This window comes from Rutilus rutilus, assembly GCF_951802725.1.
Source record: "Rutilus rutilus genome assembly, chromosome: 9".
NCBI lineage: Eukaryota > Metazoa > Chordata > Actinopteri > Cypriniformes > Leuciscidae > Rutilus > Rutilus rutilus.
Window position 1 is genome coordinate 5,805,027 of NC_140223.1, and position 16,823 is coordinate 5,821,849.

The 16,823-nt window shown below is 38.1% G+C and overlaps 2 protein-coding genes across 2 annotated transcripts in view; one reads left to right on the forward strand and one right to left on the reverse strand.

Annotated features, from left to right (window-relative positions):
* Positions 1-11,841: 11,841 nt before the first annotated feature.
* Positions 11,842-16,823, reverse strand: part of LOC311296633 (uncharacterized protein) — an 85,894-nt gene continuing 80,912 nt past the window's right edge. The window contains exon 5 of the mRNA XM_084418496.1: positions 11,842-11,921. The gene's annotated coding sequence lies outside the window, so the exon portion shown is untranslated. The remainder of the gene's footprint in view (positions 11,922-16,823) is intronic.
* LOC311296649 (uncharacterized protein) overlaps positions 15,352-16,823 on the forward strand; it is a 483,049-nt gene continuing 481,577 nt past the window's right edge. The window contains exon 1 of the mRNA XM_084418529.1: positions 15,352-15,582. The gene's annotated coding sequence lies outside the window, so the exon portion shown is untranslated. The remainder of the gene's footprint in view (positions 15,583-16,823) is intronic.

The following is a 16,823-nucleotide window of genomic DNA, read 5'->3' on the forward strand; positions in this document are numbered from 1 at the left end:
GTCTTCCAGGCACTCGTCAATGACGTGCTGCGAGACATGATCGATCAGTTTATTTATGTTTACCTGGATGACATTCTGATTTTTTCCTCGTCTCTCCAGGAACACGTGCAGCACGTCCGACGAGTACTCCAGAGGTTGCTAGAGAATGGGCTTTTTGTCAAGGCGGAGAAATGCGCTTTTCATGCACAGTCGGTTCCTTTCTTAGGACACATCGTGTCGGCTGAGGGTATGCGTATGGATCCTGACAAAGTTAAGGCTGTGGTAGAGTGGCCAAACCCAGATTCCCGTAAGGCCCTACAGAGGTTTCTGGGGTTCGCCAATTTCTACCGGCGTTTTATTCGCAACTTTGGCCAACTAGCCGCACCTCTGACTGCCTTGACCTCCCCCAGAACTGCGTTCAGGTGGTCGGAAGCAGCCGAAACTGCTTTTTCCAACCTCAAGAGCCGCTTTGTTTCGGCTCCCATCTTAATCGCCCCTGATTCCTCACGTCAGTTTGTGGTGGAGGTCGACGCGTCAGAGGTGGGGGTAGGCGCAGTTCTTTCACAACGCTCACCCTCAGACAACAAGATGCATCCATGCGCGTTTTTATCCCATCGCTTATCACCAGCTGAACGAAATTACGACATTGGCAACAGGGAGTTGTTGGCGGTCAAGTTAGCCTTGGAAGAATGGCGTCATTGGTTAGAGGGGTCCGGGGTACCCTTTATCGTCTGGACGGATCATAAGAATCTGGAGTACATTAGATCCGCTAAAAGGTTGAACTCCAGGCAGGCGCGGTGGGCACTTTTTTTCGGCCGTTTTGATTTTACCCTCTCGTATCGTCCGGGTTCCAAAAACATCAAACCCGATTCTTTGTCGCGTATTTTTGATCGATCCGAACACGCACCTACTCCCGAGCGTATTTTTCCTGAGACCCTAATTATCTCTACGCTCACTTGGGAGGTCGAATCGAGAGTCAAGAAGGCTCTAGAAGGGGTAACGCCTCCGATCCGGTGCCCACCGAACCGCTTATTGGTGCCGGAGGAACTACGTCCAGACGTTATTCGGTGGGGCCATTGTTCTAGTCTAGCCTGTCATCCAGGAGTTAGTCGCACCCTCTATTTGGTCAAACAACGATTCTGGTGGCCGCTTATGGCTCGCGACGTTCACGATTTTGTTTTGGCTTGCTCAGTTTGTGCTATTGGTAAATCGTCTAATCGACCCCCAGATGGGTTACTCCAACCGCTGTTGGTGCCTTCGAGACCCTGGTCCCATATCGCTCTAGATTTTGTTACCGCCCTCCCACCCTCCCAGGGTAACACGGTAGTTTTAACCGTGGTGGACCGATTCTCGAAGGCAGCCCACTTTGTTCCCTTGCCCAAATTACCCTCAGCCAAGGAGACAGCGGTTGCAGTCGTTAATCACGTCTTTCGGTTACATGGCCTCCCGACAGACGTGGTTTCCGACAGGGGTCCCCAATTTGTGTCCAAATTTTGGTGAGAGTTTTGTAAGTTACTGGGGGCGACGGTCAGTCTGTCTTCCGGGTTTCACCCTCAGAGCAATGGTCAAACTGAGAGAGCCAACCAAGACCTGGAGAGAACCTTGCGATGTACGGCTGCCAGGAATCCTTCCTCCTGGAGTCAGCAACTGCCTATGGTGGAGTACGCCCACAATTCGTTGCCAGTGTCAGCTACGGGCCTATCTCCTTTTGAGTGTAGTATAGGATACCAGCCACCGGTCTTTCCCAGTCTGGAATCCGAAGTCGCGGTCCCCTCCGCTCACGCCTTTGTCCAGAGGTGTCACCGCACATGGACAAGAGCCCGTGAGACTCTCCTCCGTGTGCGGGCGCGCATCAAGGCCAAGGCCGATCGCCACCGGTCTAGGCCTCCTGTATACGTCGTCGGTTCCAAAGTGTGGCTTTCTACTAAGAACATTCCGCTCCGCTCCGTATCCAATAAACTGGCTCCTAAATTCATTGGCCCGTTTTCTGTCACCAAAATTGTTAGTCCGGTGGCAGTCCGCCTCAACCTCCCTCCAGTGTACAGGAGAATTCATCCGGTATTCCACGTGTCCAAAATTAAACCCGTTTTTTTTTCCCGCATTAATCCGCCTGCCCCGGTTCCCCAACCACCGCGACTCGTAGATGGGGAACCATCCTATTCGGTCCGTCGCATTATAGACTCTAGGCGGAGGGGACGAGGATTCCAGTACCTGGTGGACTGGGAAGGTTACGGTCCGGAGGAGAGAAGTTGGGTTCCAGCTCGTGACATCCTGGATCACTCTCTTATCGATGATTACAATCGACAGGTAAGGGAGTCTGGGAACGCCGTGAGGTGTTCCTAGAGGAGGGGGTACTGTCACGGTTGTTGAATGCATTGTTTCCTTCTTGCCTCGTGTCGTTGTTGTTTATGTGTGAGTGGGCGTTGTCCCGCTCACGTGTCTGTCAGCGCTCCAGCTGATCATCATCATCATCAATCACTGTTCACAGCTGCTATTCATTTCCATTCCCTATATATACTCACACCATTCTCTGTTCCAGTGTCGGATTGTTTGTTGAGGTCCTGTGTTTGCCGTGTCTGTGTTTCCCGTGGAGTTGCCGTGTCTTTGTTCGCCTGCCGTGTCTTCCTGCCGTTCCTGTTCTTTGTCATTGGGCTCACCGCACTCCAGCACCGGGATCGGGATTCATCACCGTCACAGCACCAGCGCACCACAGACCATCAAGTCCCTGCACGAGCCTGAGTCGCCGCCCTCCGTTGTTCTGAACTATTTGTCTGACCCTTTTGAGCTTAATAAACACTTTTTGAGAACCTGCAACTGTTTCCAGTTTTGTCCGACCATGACAGAGAGATTGGGAAGATGAATCAGAAGGGTTCTTCCTGTGTCATCAGTGCCATTAGAACTGCATACCCATCTCCATTGGGACTTTATGTGGGCTTCAGAGTTCAGCAGAAGATGCTTTTGCTCTTTTGTAAAAAAAAAAGAAAAGAAAAAAAGAAAAGAAAAACCCTTTGTAAATTGAGTTGTATTTTATTTGTTAGATAGTATTTGTAATAAGCAAGTTTCAATTGATGTGAATAAATATGACAGTAACAAAACTACAGAAATGTTTTTTATTGTCGTATATACAACAACACTGTATACTATTGTTGTTGGCTCACATTTAAGTTTTTTTGGAAGAATACAAAAAATTGAGGTAACTACACTCGTTATTGATAAGTAAATTAAACAGCATTTGATAGTAATGATAGGGTACCATCAGAAATGACCAAAATGTTCAAACTTTAACAAAAATTGAATTGTTTTATCATTGCTGTTTTCCATCTTCCCCTAAATAAGTACATTAGACATTTCGAAAAGTACTCTCAACATTTGTTAAGTAAATTAGCGTCCAAATCTTGACAAGCGCTTTGCAATCAATTCTTTCTTGTCCGGCCTTGGTTTTAGGGCTATGTTCTGTGGCACTGAGGGTGGAGTCAAATGAGAAGATTTGTCCTTGTAAACAATGCTTATGTCCAGGCGCCGCTGTATAACTTGCTCAATCAGAGTCTCTTCGAATGTTTGAGTGGTGGGTTCGAAGATCGTTCTTTTGTATGTTTTGGGAAAACCACATTGTACAGAGGTACACCTTTAAAAAAAAAAAAAAAAAATACATTATCATATTTGTATTGATAACATTACTATTACTAATCATACCCCTTTGTGTCATAACTTTATGAACATAAATCTTTTATCAATTTTTATTTTATTTTTCAGTAGTTTTACACAGTATGTTGTATCCTACTTACCACAGTTGGTTGTGGCTTGATGACGACATACATTTTCATTGTGGTCAAGTATGGCTAGTTGTGTTCTTGCAGCCATGGAAGCATAATGAAAATGCAGGCTCTTTGAGCAGTACTTCAATAAGACAGAATGGAACACCTCTAGCTTTCCTATAAATAAATGTTACAAAAAAATTTATCAGGTGCACCTAAACTAACATTATTGTGTATGTATAACTAACTTACCGGTGTGTTTGAAAAGAGCCATTTGTCTCAAATCCTTTAAAAGTCCTTTGTCCAACACAATACTCTCTAGAGTGTGGAAGGAGTCTTTTTCAAGCCATTTTTTCCGTCGTTGCTGTTCAGGACTAAGATCATTGTGTGCACATTTTCTTGGCTGACCTTCTTCAATCAACTGTGCACGCCTGTAATATGATGAAGAAGGGACTTCCAATTCACGATCAGTTTCTGTATAAAAACATTGGGAAATAAAGTAATTAATATAATAATGTATGAACTTCAAGCGTAGAAAGATTGATATTTGAGGTCCGTGAATCCTAATGACTAAGAACAAAATGTAGGTCCCTATAAAGAATAAAGTGTAACTAATCATTGATGTTTTTAAAAACAAAAAATGCAGACTGTAACCCATTTATGGTTCAGGGACTCAAATATAACAATAGTACTGTATAAAGGCAATTATGTCTACGTAATGTCCCCATTAAACATACAGCGGGGGAAATAAGTATTGAACACGTCATCATTTTTCTCAGTAAGTATATTTCCAAAGGTGCTATTGACATGAAATTTTCACCAGATGTTGGTAACAACCCAAGTAAGCCATACATACAAAGAAACAAACAAAAATAAATTCAGAAATTAAGTTATGTGTAATAATGTGAAATGACACAGGGAAAAAGTATTGAACACATGAAGAAAGGGAGGCGCAAAAAGGCATGGAAAGCCAAGACAACTGCTGAAAACTTACAGTAATTAAAAAGCAATCCAGCCCCCTGTCAGTGGAAATTAATAACAGCTGGTTCAGTCCCAAATGATGGCCTACAAAAAGGTCTCATTGCCAAGGTGTCACACAAGACACATCTCATGATGGGTAAAAGCGAAGAGCTGTCTCAAGACCTTTCGCAACCTAATTGTTGCAAAACATAATGATGGCATTGGTTATAGGCGCCATTCTAAGCTTCTGAATGGCCCAGTGAGCACTTTTGGGGCCATAATACGGAAGTGGAAAGACAATAATTTCACCATAAATTTGCCTCGACCAGTGCTCCTCGCACTTGTAATATAAAATCACTACTGTGAATAACTAGGCATTTGTATGAATATAACGTACAATTGTTTTGTAAATACAACATAAAAGAATGTATTACAATTGTGCTGGATAACGCAAAGATCATAACTTGGCATAATTCTATTGATTTAGCTGGTCACAAATATTGGTACTTACAGACTGGTGGGAACGTATTGGAGGACGGGCATAATATGTCCCAGATGTTGAGGTACTTTTCCGCTTTATCTCAGTTTCTGGACTTTTGAGCATTAAACAAAGTATAATAGACTGATCATCTGTAATCTGTTGAGTGCTAGTTCCTGGACCAGAGTGTTTTTTTACTGGTGTTGACTGTGGAACATCAGTCAAAAACACTCCTGCTCTCTGAACGTCTAGCTCTGCGTCATTGTCTGTTGATAGGACCTTTTGATTTTCAGTAGATGGATTCTTTAAAGAGTTAAAAAAGAAACATTACTATTTAACACGTATTTAATAAGAAGAAGACATTTGTAATTATCATTCATACATTATGAAACGCAATAACAGTAGAATACAATTAATGCATCTAATAATATATATATATATATATATATATATATATATATATATATATATATATATAACATTACATATGTTACATAACTACTCATCTAGGGTTGGGGAGTCAGTAACAAAGTAATAAAAAATGTTTTTACTTAAATTAAATAAAGAAAATTAACCCTTGGAGAGAGTACCAGGATAATCCAACCTCCTGTCCCAGAAATCACACAACCACAGATTCAAATAATATCTTTGTATTTGAAAAATATAAAGAATAACAAATCACAAGAAGGATAACAAAGTTTAGTAATAATAATAAAAAGAAAAAAGAAATATAAAAATAATATTTTTCAGCGAATGTTCTGGGGTGGTGATAGGTAGGTTCAGCACGAGCAACCACTGTTTCAATCGCTCAGGATTGTATGTAGGAAATCTGTGAAATGTCAAACTTTTTTCAGGTGGAAAAAAACGTTTAGGTCTCAAAATATTGAAACACCCAGGATACGCACACGACAGGACCATTTTAAACAAATATGACACAAAGACATAAATATGTCATTCAACATACAATACTATTTGGACTATCCTCCTACGTACCATAGACAGTATATAAGCTACGTACAGTCGCATTGTAAACAGTGGGGCGGTACTTCCGCAGGCGCCAGCGTGACCTTTCAACGTGATGACGTAGTTCCCTGTCCGTTTGTTGATCAACTCAATCCGAACTATTGAAGGTAAAAAGTCTATAAATTATACTTTTTTTTTTAAAATGACCTATCGTTTCGCTAGATAACAACATCTTCTTCAGCTGTGATCGCGTACAGCCCGTTTAAACACTTCAAAGACTTTTGAAACTGCATTGATTTGGACTTAAAATAGTTGGTAACCAATGGAATACCTTGTTAGATGAAAAATCCAGAAATGTTTTCCTCAAAAAAACATAATTTCTCTTCCACTGAGGAAAGAAAGACATGGATATCGTGGATGGCATTGGGGTGAGTAAATTATTAGGAAATTTTCATTTTGGGGTGAACTAATCCTTTAAGAGCTATTCAAATCTAATGATTGTGGTTACATACATCTTCCTAAACTCTATTTTAAACGTTTAAGAGATATGAGTGATGCAATACCAAAATACTAGGCTGTCTAAAATAGGCGGAAATTAATCTGCATGCAAACAAAGTCGGTGGTCGCGTTGAGCCTTTTGACAAGAGAATATTTAACCAAATAGTTAACCAAAGCTAATGACTGTGGTTACATACATCTTCCTAAACTCCATTTTAAAGGTTTAAGAGCTATACGTGAAGCAGAACAAAAAACGATGAGGTGACTAGGCTGTCTAATAGGCGGAAATTAGCCTAATCTGCACGCAAACTTACCTTCGTGGCTCACGGGCTTCCTTCTGCACCGAAGCATTACAGCTATTGATTTTTCACAAAACAGGCCTACTCAAATGTATCTAAACTATTTTCACTCGTTATTGTTTAAAAAACAGACAGAGTTATGCAAAGGTGAGACAAATGTGCAAATGAGCAAATATGCAAAGGAGGCAAAATGCCGCGGAGGATCCCGCCGGAGTGAAGAAGAGGTGGAGTTACGAGGATTCTCAGACAGTTGAAGTGTCCAATGGAGTTTAGAGATTTGCTCTCAAGCTATTTTCAACACTTTAGATTGGTTAATAATTTGTAAAAATAACAGAACCACGTGGGGACTGACCAATAGCATCGATTTGTGAAAGAAATATTAAACTGACAAAATTTGGATATACGAGGTTTCTGCCCGACAGCGACGATATGCTGAGTGGAAGTAGAACAGGTATAGCTTGGTTAACTTACGGTTATAATTGATCTCGCTGTCATCTTGCTGCTATGACATGCATTCATGTTACGAATTTTATGGCAATAAAGGTGACTCCCAGATGTGTGACTGAGCATCCTGGACTTAAACGTGTATTCTCTTCAGAACGCATACAACATTTATCGAGCCGACTATGGAACCCTACGGCTACGTGGAATTGTACAGTAAGTGTGGCTGAATAGTGTTTGAAAAATGTCACATTTGTATATTTTATTCAAGTTTGAAAATTTAAATGCAAGGCTATACAATATAATACTCTAATTATATTTACAATCAACCTACACATACTGACTGCACACAAGTAAAAACATAACTATATTCGTAATTGCAACCATGAAATTGACAACCTATATGTGACCCTGGACCACAAATCCAGTTGTAAGTCGCACGGGTATATTTTTAGCAATAGCCAACAATACATTGTATGGGTCAAAATTATCGATTTTTCTTTTATGCCAAAAATCATGAGGATATTAAATAAAGATCATGTTCCATGAAGATATTTTGTAAATTTCCTACCGTAAATGTCTAAAAAATATATTTTTGTGAGTGGATGCAGCAAAATCGCACAAAAAAATGCCCGGAAACACGCCTACAAACTTCGCTCGCTGCTGCCCGCTCTTTGGGAATTACCCACTCAAGTTTGGTATCTATGTAAAGCTTAGATTTCCCGCTTTCGGGTTCATAACTCTCCACAACGTCATTACAGCAGTAAGCCAATAGAGAGCGTTAAAACAAACCCTTCTCGTGTAAACAAAACTGTTGTCTTCTTAGCAACGGCCTGCTACAGCACTTCTGATTGGCTGGCGACTTCTCCGCGTGCACAATGTACACAATCCGCAATGGTTACGGTGCAAGCCATGGATTCTGAGATTTAATGACAGCAATAATTTAACAAACATAGTAAATGATTTTTTCGCAAATGATTGGGAAGATGATACAGAATGTCCAGAGACCGGCTTGGCAAAGGAGGATGCCCTGGAAGATGATGAATTCGATCAATGTGTGGATCTCTTCGACTCCGTTATGGAAAATGCCGCCATGGACGAATACAAAGTTTTCACTGTGGACATTGAATTCGATCAGGTTGAGTGGGAAAATGCCTCAAAGTTCAGGTGAGTCAGTAACAAACCTTCTCTACAAAAATGGTGTATTATAGCATATATAGCATATTTTGCATTGACAAAATGTAAACAAAACACCAGCGTAGCTGAGGATGTCATGTGGGTGTGATGATTCTTTGCCGTAGCCAGCTCCTATATTCAGCAAAGTGATATTGTTTTGTTTTCAGCTGTAATTGTCAGTACAATGATGGGCAGCCGTGCTATCGCCTCTTCACCCCAGAGGAAATGATACACAGGAGAGCACGAAACGCATTGTGGAAACGCGTTGGCCTAGTACTTTTTGTCCCTCTCTGCTATTATAGTTTTTCAAGATGGCGGAACTACATGGAAGCCTCCATGGACCTACCCGTCCAATGTATATTTACATTTACATTTACATTTAGTCATTTAGCAGACGCTTTTATCCAAAGCGACTTACAAATTAGGACTAAATAAAGCGAGTCATCATGAAGAGGCAAAAACAACAACAACGCAAGAAGTGCTCAGAATACAAAGTTCAGGCATTATTCAGAGTAGCATAAGTCTGATAAGTGATGTTTCAAAGGATTTTTTTTTTTTTTTATGAGGTTAAGTGCTCACGGAAGAGATGGGTTTTCAGCTGTTTTTTGAATGTTGCCAGTGATTCTGCATTCCGGATGAGGCCGGGGAGAGCGTTCCACCAGCATGGAGCTGTGAATGAGAATGTTCTGGAAAGTGATTTTGTGGCTCTCTGTGATGGAACCACGAGACGTCGCTCGTTGATCGATCGTAGGCGTCTGGTAGGGATGTAGACTCGTAGGAGTGAGTGAAAATAGTAGGGAGCTGAGCCTGTGATAGATCTGTAAGCAAGCGTCAATGCCTTGAATTTGATGCGAGCAGCGAGAGGTAGCCAGTGCAGAGAGATGAACAGAGGAGTGACGTGGGCCCTCTTGGGCTCGTTGAAGACAAGACGAGCTGCAGCATTTTGGATCATCTGTAGAGGTTTTGTTGCACATGCTGGAAGTCCGGCCAAAAGAGATAAAGTATATAAAGATAATAAATTCTTCGTTTACGAGGATAAGTCATATCATTGGCAGAGGTATTTGTACACCATTGAGGACATATTTATGAATAAAAATATTGATTTTAGATAATAAAATACCTAAAAAAACTACACATTTTACACATTTAACTCCCTTTAATACAGCTTATTTTCACTCTTTAATGCAGAGAGACCTACCTGACTGACTCTCTCCAGTCACGGGCTGTTCTGACAAATGACGTCACTCACAAAACGAACTCAAAATAATATTTATAAACAAAAATGTATATTTCCCTCTATCTTGCACAGCAAAATAAATATGATATACATTAAGTAAAATAATATAGACATTCAATTGTTTAAAGCATATAATTAATTGTTTCAGAATCGTTTTTACCAGCTCAAAAATAAAACATACACAAATGTTTGCTGGCACGTGTTTACCAAGAAAAAAAAAAAAGAAAAAAAAAACTCTCAACACTACAAATACATTATATTTTTACACACTTGCAACTTACTACAGCAGTTTTAATGCCATTTTAAACATCTGAAAATCAAGAAAACAACCAACTCTATTTTTATCAGATTTTATTATTTTCTAACTGCAGAAAATTACTCTTTTACAATAAGGAAGCAATATAGTAAACATTGGAAAATAAGTAAATTACATGAATATGTCTTATTCAAGCAGATTTTTCAAAGCAGTTATCAAGTGAAAAAAAAAGTATAATTGACACTAAATTAGATCATTTGTTCTACTTTAGAAAGATTGTTCGGCCATGGGACCAACATTTTACCATGGTCATTAAGCTGCAACTGTGTGTGTGTGTGTGTGTATATATATATATGAATAATAAGAATATGATTAATACTGATGAATAAACAGTATAAATGTAAGGCTTTTAAACAACAGTCCCAAACTACACTGTTAAAAAAAAACTTACTGCCTTAAATTTAAGTACAACAAACACGTCATTTCAACTTAAATTACTGTAAACTAATTTTTTTTTTTAAATGAGTTTAATATTGTATAACTTAAAAAATAAAGTAACTTATTTTGATGAGTTGATGTAAAAACATTTGTTGTCATGATTTATTGATCATGTCATTATTTACAGTGTAGTTTTTGTTAATACAAAATGTACAGAATAACACAAAGTGAAATAATGTGGTGGTATTTAATATGTCAATTTAATATGCTGTCAATTTGTATTATAGTTATTCTCAGCTTATTTCTGTTTAATATGCAGTGCTGTATTATTCAAGAATTTACTTGAAGTTATCCTGTATAGAGTTTACTTAAAGTTTTCCCTATATAGTAATGACTTGAAGTTTCCTGTACTGCATTTACTCGAAGTTGTCCTTGTATATTTTACTTGAAGTTTTCTTCGTATAATTTACTTTGAGCTAGCTTTAAAGCCACTCCTCCTTATATGTTCATACAAGTATATGTTGTTTTAGCTAAAGGGATTCAGTTTTTTGTATTTAATAGTTTAGGGAACAGACCCAAACTATTAAAACAGGGAAAAAAAAAAAATATATATATATATATATATATATATATATATATATATATATATATATATTTTTTTTTTTTTAAAGCTGACCAACTTCAGGGAATTGTTTCATATATTAACAAATAACTGATTGTTGTTGTTTTTTCTACATTTGTTTCCAAACATTTGCTCACTGTGACACAGAACAATGCTTTCTAATATGATTCTCTAGATTATGTGATTGGGTGAAACTCTTCCCACACTGAGTACAGTTGTACGGCTTCTCTCCAGTGTGAACTCGCTCGTGTGATTTCAGGTGTGCAGACTGAGTGAAACTCTTGTCACAATATGAGCACTTGTAAGGTTTTTCTCCAGTATGAATTCTTTGGTGCTCTTTCAGATGACTAGACGCAGTAAAGCTCTTCCCACAGTCACAACACACATGATCTCTCACTTCATTGTGTGTTTTCTGGTGCTGTTTAAAACTGTCCCGCCTTGAAAAACTCTTTCCACAGAGAGAACACACATAAGGCCTCTCATCTGAATGAACTTTCAGGTGTGTTTTTAGATTTGATAATGAAATAAAATCTTTACCACACTGATCACAGTTAAATGGTTTTTCTCCAGAGTGAACGTGCAGATGAACACTGAGACCTGATGCTTGAGAAAACCCCTTTCCACACTGAGAGCATGTATACGGTTTCTCTCCAGTGTGAATTCTCATGTGTCTGTTAAGGTCTCCTTTCTTTGTGAAACTCTTTCCACACTGAGTGCAGGTGTGCGTCTTTTCGGCTTTTGTTCTTTGAATTGTAAAGTTATGATGTTCCTCCTCCACTTCATTCAGTTCTTGTCTTTGCTCTTTCACTCTCACCTGGTCTAAAATACACAGAAATACAGTTAGAATCAGTTCAAGTGAAGCCTCATTTAAAGCAGAAAGCAACAGAGATCAGATCTTTCACTTTTTGTTCTGTCATTCACTTGTTAATATAATAAAATATTTGACAACTACTATATACAAGGTTATGATCATTTGGATGCATTTCTTCATCATTTATCATCCATATACTGCTTATTAATTCACATCTACCAAAGCAGTCAACAATGAAGAATCAAGAATGGACACCAACCTATTTGTTCCTCAGTATCTTCATGTTTTATTCTGGATGGTTCTGGATCCCTCATGTCTTCAATCTCCTCTTTAATAAACTCCATCTTTAACAGTCACACAGATTTCAGCTGCTACTCCTGGAGTTTGTCCTTCTCTTGTAGGATGATGGGAATATTCCCAGTATTTATTGGTGAATTGTTGTGGGAGGGGCTTCACTGCAGGTGTGAACTGTGATCACTGTGTTTTTATCCAATCTGCATTTTAAAAGTACAGAGTCATCATGTTAAACTGCTGCTGAAAAACCTCTTTGTCTCCAAAAGTTCCCTGTTTTCAGCTCATTCATTATGGTGATGTTGGGTTGAAAATAATCCAAGATATTTGAAAATGAACAAAGACATTTGTTTTTATTGTTTGGAGTCGCTAAAGGCACAGAGGTGCTGTTAGTGATCAAGGCCTGTAGGCCAAACTGGGGGTCGATGAATTGTCACACCTTTAATGGGAAGTTGTAATTATCTGATTGGTCAGTTTGAACGTCTCATATATATGGTCCCGGAAGGGATAAAAGAAAATTAAAACTGTTGCTCTGTCGTAAGATTGTTGAGTAAGATTAATGGTATAAGTTATCATAATCTCATACATCTATTTTGTAACTATTGAAGTGTAACCATAACCATATTTTGTCATTAAATATTTTCAATTACAAATAATGTGCCAACTAGTTTTGATTTGGTATTGACTTTTAAGTGCTACTTATTGCAATACAATATTGTCACTCTCTATAGCAACGCTCTCCCACATATTAAGCTATTGTAACTGCGCTTATTTTAGTCATTGGTATAAGTGGCAGTGGGAATAGACAAGAAATGTGCATTTCTACCATCTTGCTAATAACATTTCTTTAGTCATTCGGCATTTCTTGCAGCTTGAACCACTGCAGGAATCCACCCTTACAGATGGTGCCGAAACCCGGGATCCCTTACAGTGAGTTTTCTGAAATTTATTTTGATCGGTCATCAGAATGAGGACATTTTTTTCACAGTTTGATTTTGTGAATGTATTAAAGCTGACCTTCTGACCATGGAATGGGTAAGTCTGTTTTCATTGTTTAATGGTATGATAGGAAAAGTCTCCATTAGCATGAATTGAATGAAACAGAATTTAGAAGGTTTTGAATAGCTTTAATAGTCCCATTACTGTATAATTTGTAAATATTGTGAATATTCAGATCTCCTCTGGGATGGAAGGGAAAAATTCTGATAACAGTTACGTATTGTTTGCTTTATGGAGCAAAAAAGTTGAGCCTACCTTGTGTAAACTCTAGAAAGAGTACATTGGGATTAAATGTCCAGAAAAGGAAATGCTCCAGTGGTGGGACACAACTGACAAACATCAAGAGAGATCAAAACATGGTGAAATAATTGAGGCTTTAAACTTCATAAGTTGTACATGGCTACGTGAGTTAACAACGTGTCTATCTTCAAGTAGATGCTAAATGTAAAGAAGTGCAATCTAAAAATGCAGAGGCACAAATGTGTGAGGCAAAGATTCAAGATCTCCAATCAGAGTTAGATAAATTACTAGCTGAGCAGTTAGCCCTGACTGAAAAGTGTCAAAATCACAAGGAAACCATTGCAGAACTCAAGGTTAAGCTAAATGCTAAAAAGTCCATGTCTCTCAAAATGCTTAACAGTGATGGGACTAAAAAGCATGTTCACTTCTTAGAGGAGGTGGCTTGTTTTAATGAATCTGAAACATTTAGTTCGGAAATGTTCAACTGTCCAAGAAAGTGTGCCTATTTCTTAAAGTGCACCAGAACGCATGGTGTGCAAACATTGGAGAGTCGTGAAAAACCTCAAATTCCAGGAGAACATAGCAAACATCCCTATGGTAGAGAAAACAGATTTTGCAGTTCCTGACAAAAAATAGGCCATACAGGGGGGAAATGCTGGTCACTGGGTATACGGGTAGACCTCCATCTTATATTCAGAAAAATACGAAACCACTTTCTAATTTAGTTTAATTTAGTATCAATCATTTTCTCACTGGATAACTGCTTTGCAGAATCTGCTTGAATAACACATATTCATGTAATTAACTTATTTACTAATGTTAACTATATTTCCTGATTGTTCAAGAGTCATTTGCTGTAGTTGCATAAGCTGTAAAATGTTAAACATACTGAAAAGTAGAGTTGTTTTCTTGATTTTAAGATGGCATAAAATGCCATTGAAACTGCTGTAGAAAGTTGCAAGTGTGTGCAAATATAATGTATATTTGTATATATATATATATATTTGTAACTTTTCCGGTTCTGAAACAATTAACTGTATGCTTTAAATGTTTTATATTATTTTGCTTAATGTATATCATCTTTAGTTTGTTGTGCACGACAGAGGGAAAATATATATTTTGTATATATATATATATATATATATATATATATATATATATATATATATATATATGTTACATTTACATTTATTCATTTTAGCTGACGCTTTTATCCAAAGCGACTTACAATTGCTATATATGTCAGAGGTCGCACGCCTCTGGAGCAACTAGGGGTTAAGTGTCTTGCTCAGGGACACATTGGTGTCTCACAGTGGATTCGAACCCAGGTCTCTCACACCAAAGGCATGTGTCTTATCCATTGCGCCACACCACCCCTTTTATTTTTGTTATACTATATATGTTAATATAGTTACTATATTCTTAGATGCCAATCATAAGGGCTGTGAAAAATAAGCAAATAATCTAGGAATATAAATTTATATCATAATCTTGTTCAGCAGTTGTCGTTCACATTTTGACTATTATCAATAGTATTACAAAACTAACCTTTGGTACATCAAAAAAATAATATGATAAACAGATCTCACTTGTTTTCTGTTATTAAATCAGGGTTCACTTGAGAATTCACATTTATCCTCCTTGAACTCATTCTAACAACTTAATGTTTTAATATGTTTCAGACCAGATGGAGGTGAAAGAGCAAAGACAAGAACTGAAGTTAAAGGTGATGATGCTGTAGTTTGTTTCAGCCTGTTGACACCAATAAAATGAGCTTAATGTGCCAATTTACAGAAGATCTCAGACATCACCATAATGAATGAGCTGAAAACAGGGAACTATTGGAGACAAAGAGGTTTTTCAGCAGCAGTTTAACATGATGGCTCTGTACTTTTTAAATGCAGATTGGATAAAAACACAGTGATCACAGTTCACACCTGCAGTGAAGCCCCTCCCACAACAATTCACCAATAAATACTGGGAATATTCCCATCATCCTTCAAGAGAAGGACAAACTCCAGGAGTAGCAGCTGAAATCTGTGTGACTGTTAAAGATAGAGTTTATTAAAGAGGAGATTGAAGACATGAGTGATCCAGAACCATCCAGAATAAAACATGAAGATACTGAGGAACAAATAGGTTGGTGTCCATTCTTGATTCTTCATTGTTGACTGCTTTGGTAGATGTGAATTAATAAGCAGTATATGGATGATAAATGATGGAGAAATGCATCTAAATGATCATAACCTTGTATAGCAGTTGTCAAAGATGTTTTAACTATATAAACAAGTGAATGACAGAACAAAACTTTGCCACATAAAAGATCTGATATCTGATCTCTGTTGCTTTCTGCTATTAAATCAGGGTTCACTTGAACTGATTCTAACTGTATTTCTGTGTATTTTAGACCAGGTGAGAGTGAAAGAGCAAAGACAAGAACTGAATGAAGTGGAGAAGGAACATCGTAACTTTAAAATTCAGAGAACAAAAGCCGAAAAGTCGCACACCTGCACTCAGTGTGGAAAGAGTTTCTCACAGAAAGGACACCTTAAGAGACACATGAGAATTCACACTGGAGAGAAACCGTATACATGCACTCAGTGTGAGAAGAGTTTTTCTCATGCATCAGGTCTCAGTTATCATCTGCACATTCACTCTGGAGAAAAGCTATTTAACTGTGATCAGTGTGGTAAAGATTTTATTTCAGCATCACAACTAAAAACACACCTGAAACGTCATTCAGGTGAGAAGCCTTATGTGTGTTCTCTCTGTGGAAAGAGTTTTTCATGGCTGGGCAATTTTAAACTGCACCAGAAAACACATAATGAAGTAAGAGAGTATATGTGCTTTGACTGTGGGAAGAGCTTTACTACAGCTGGTGATCTGAAACTGCATCACAGAATTCATACTGGAGAAAAACCTTTCAAGTGCTCATATTGTGACAAGAGTTTCTCTCAGTCTGGAAACCTGAAATTACATTGGCGAGTTCATACTGGAGAGAAGCCGTATTACTGCACTCAGTGTGGGAAGAGTTTTAGATATAAAAGAAGCCTTCTGAGTCACATGAAGATATGTCGTAAGAAGTCGTCACAATGAGCAACATTTCATTTTTATGTCAAATACATTCAAGTAAATGATGTGAGATGAACAAAATATGGAGTTGCTTCCAAAAGAGTGGGTCGTGGAGTTTGATTTCAAAGAAACAACAACAAACATAATTATTTGATTTTATAATATGAGGCTTTTATTTTGAAATAAATGCATGAAAGCTATTGAGACTTCTGTCAGACTCATTTTAAGAAAAAGCAACTGAGAAAAATGTGTTTTCCTGATTCAGTATCTTTGGTCAAAGATGTTTCAGAATTATATGTCACATAATA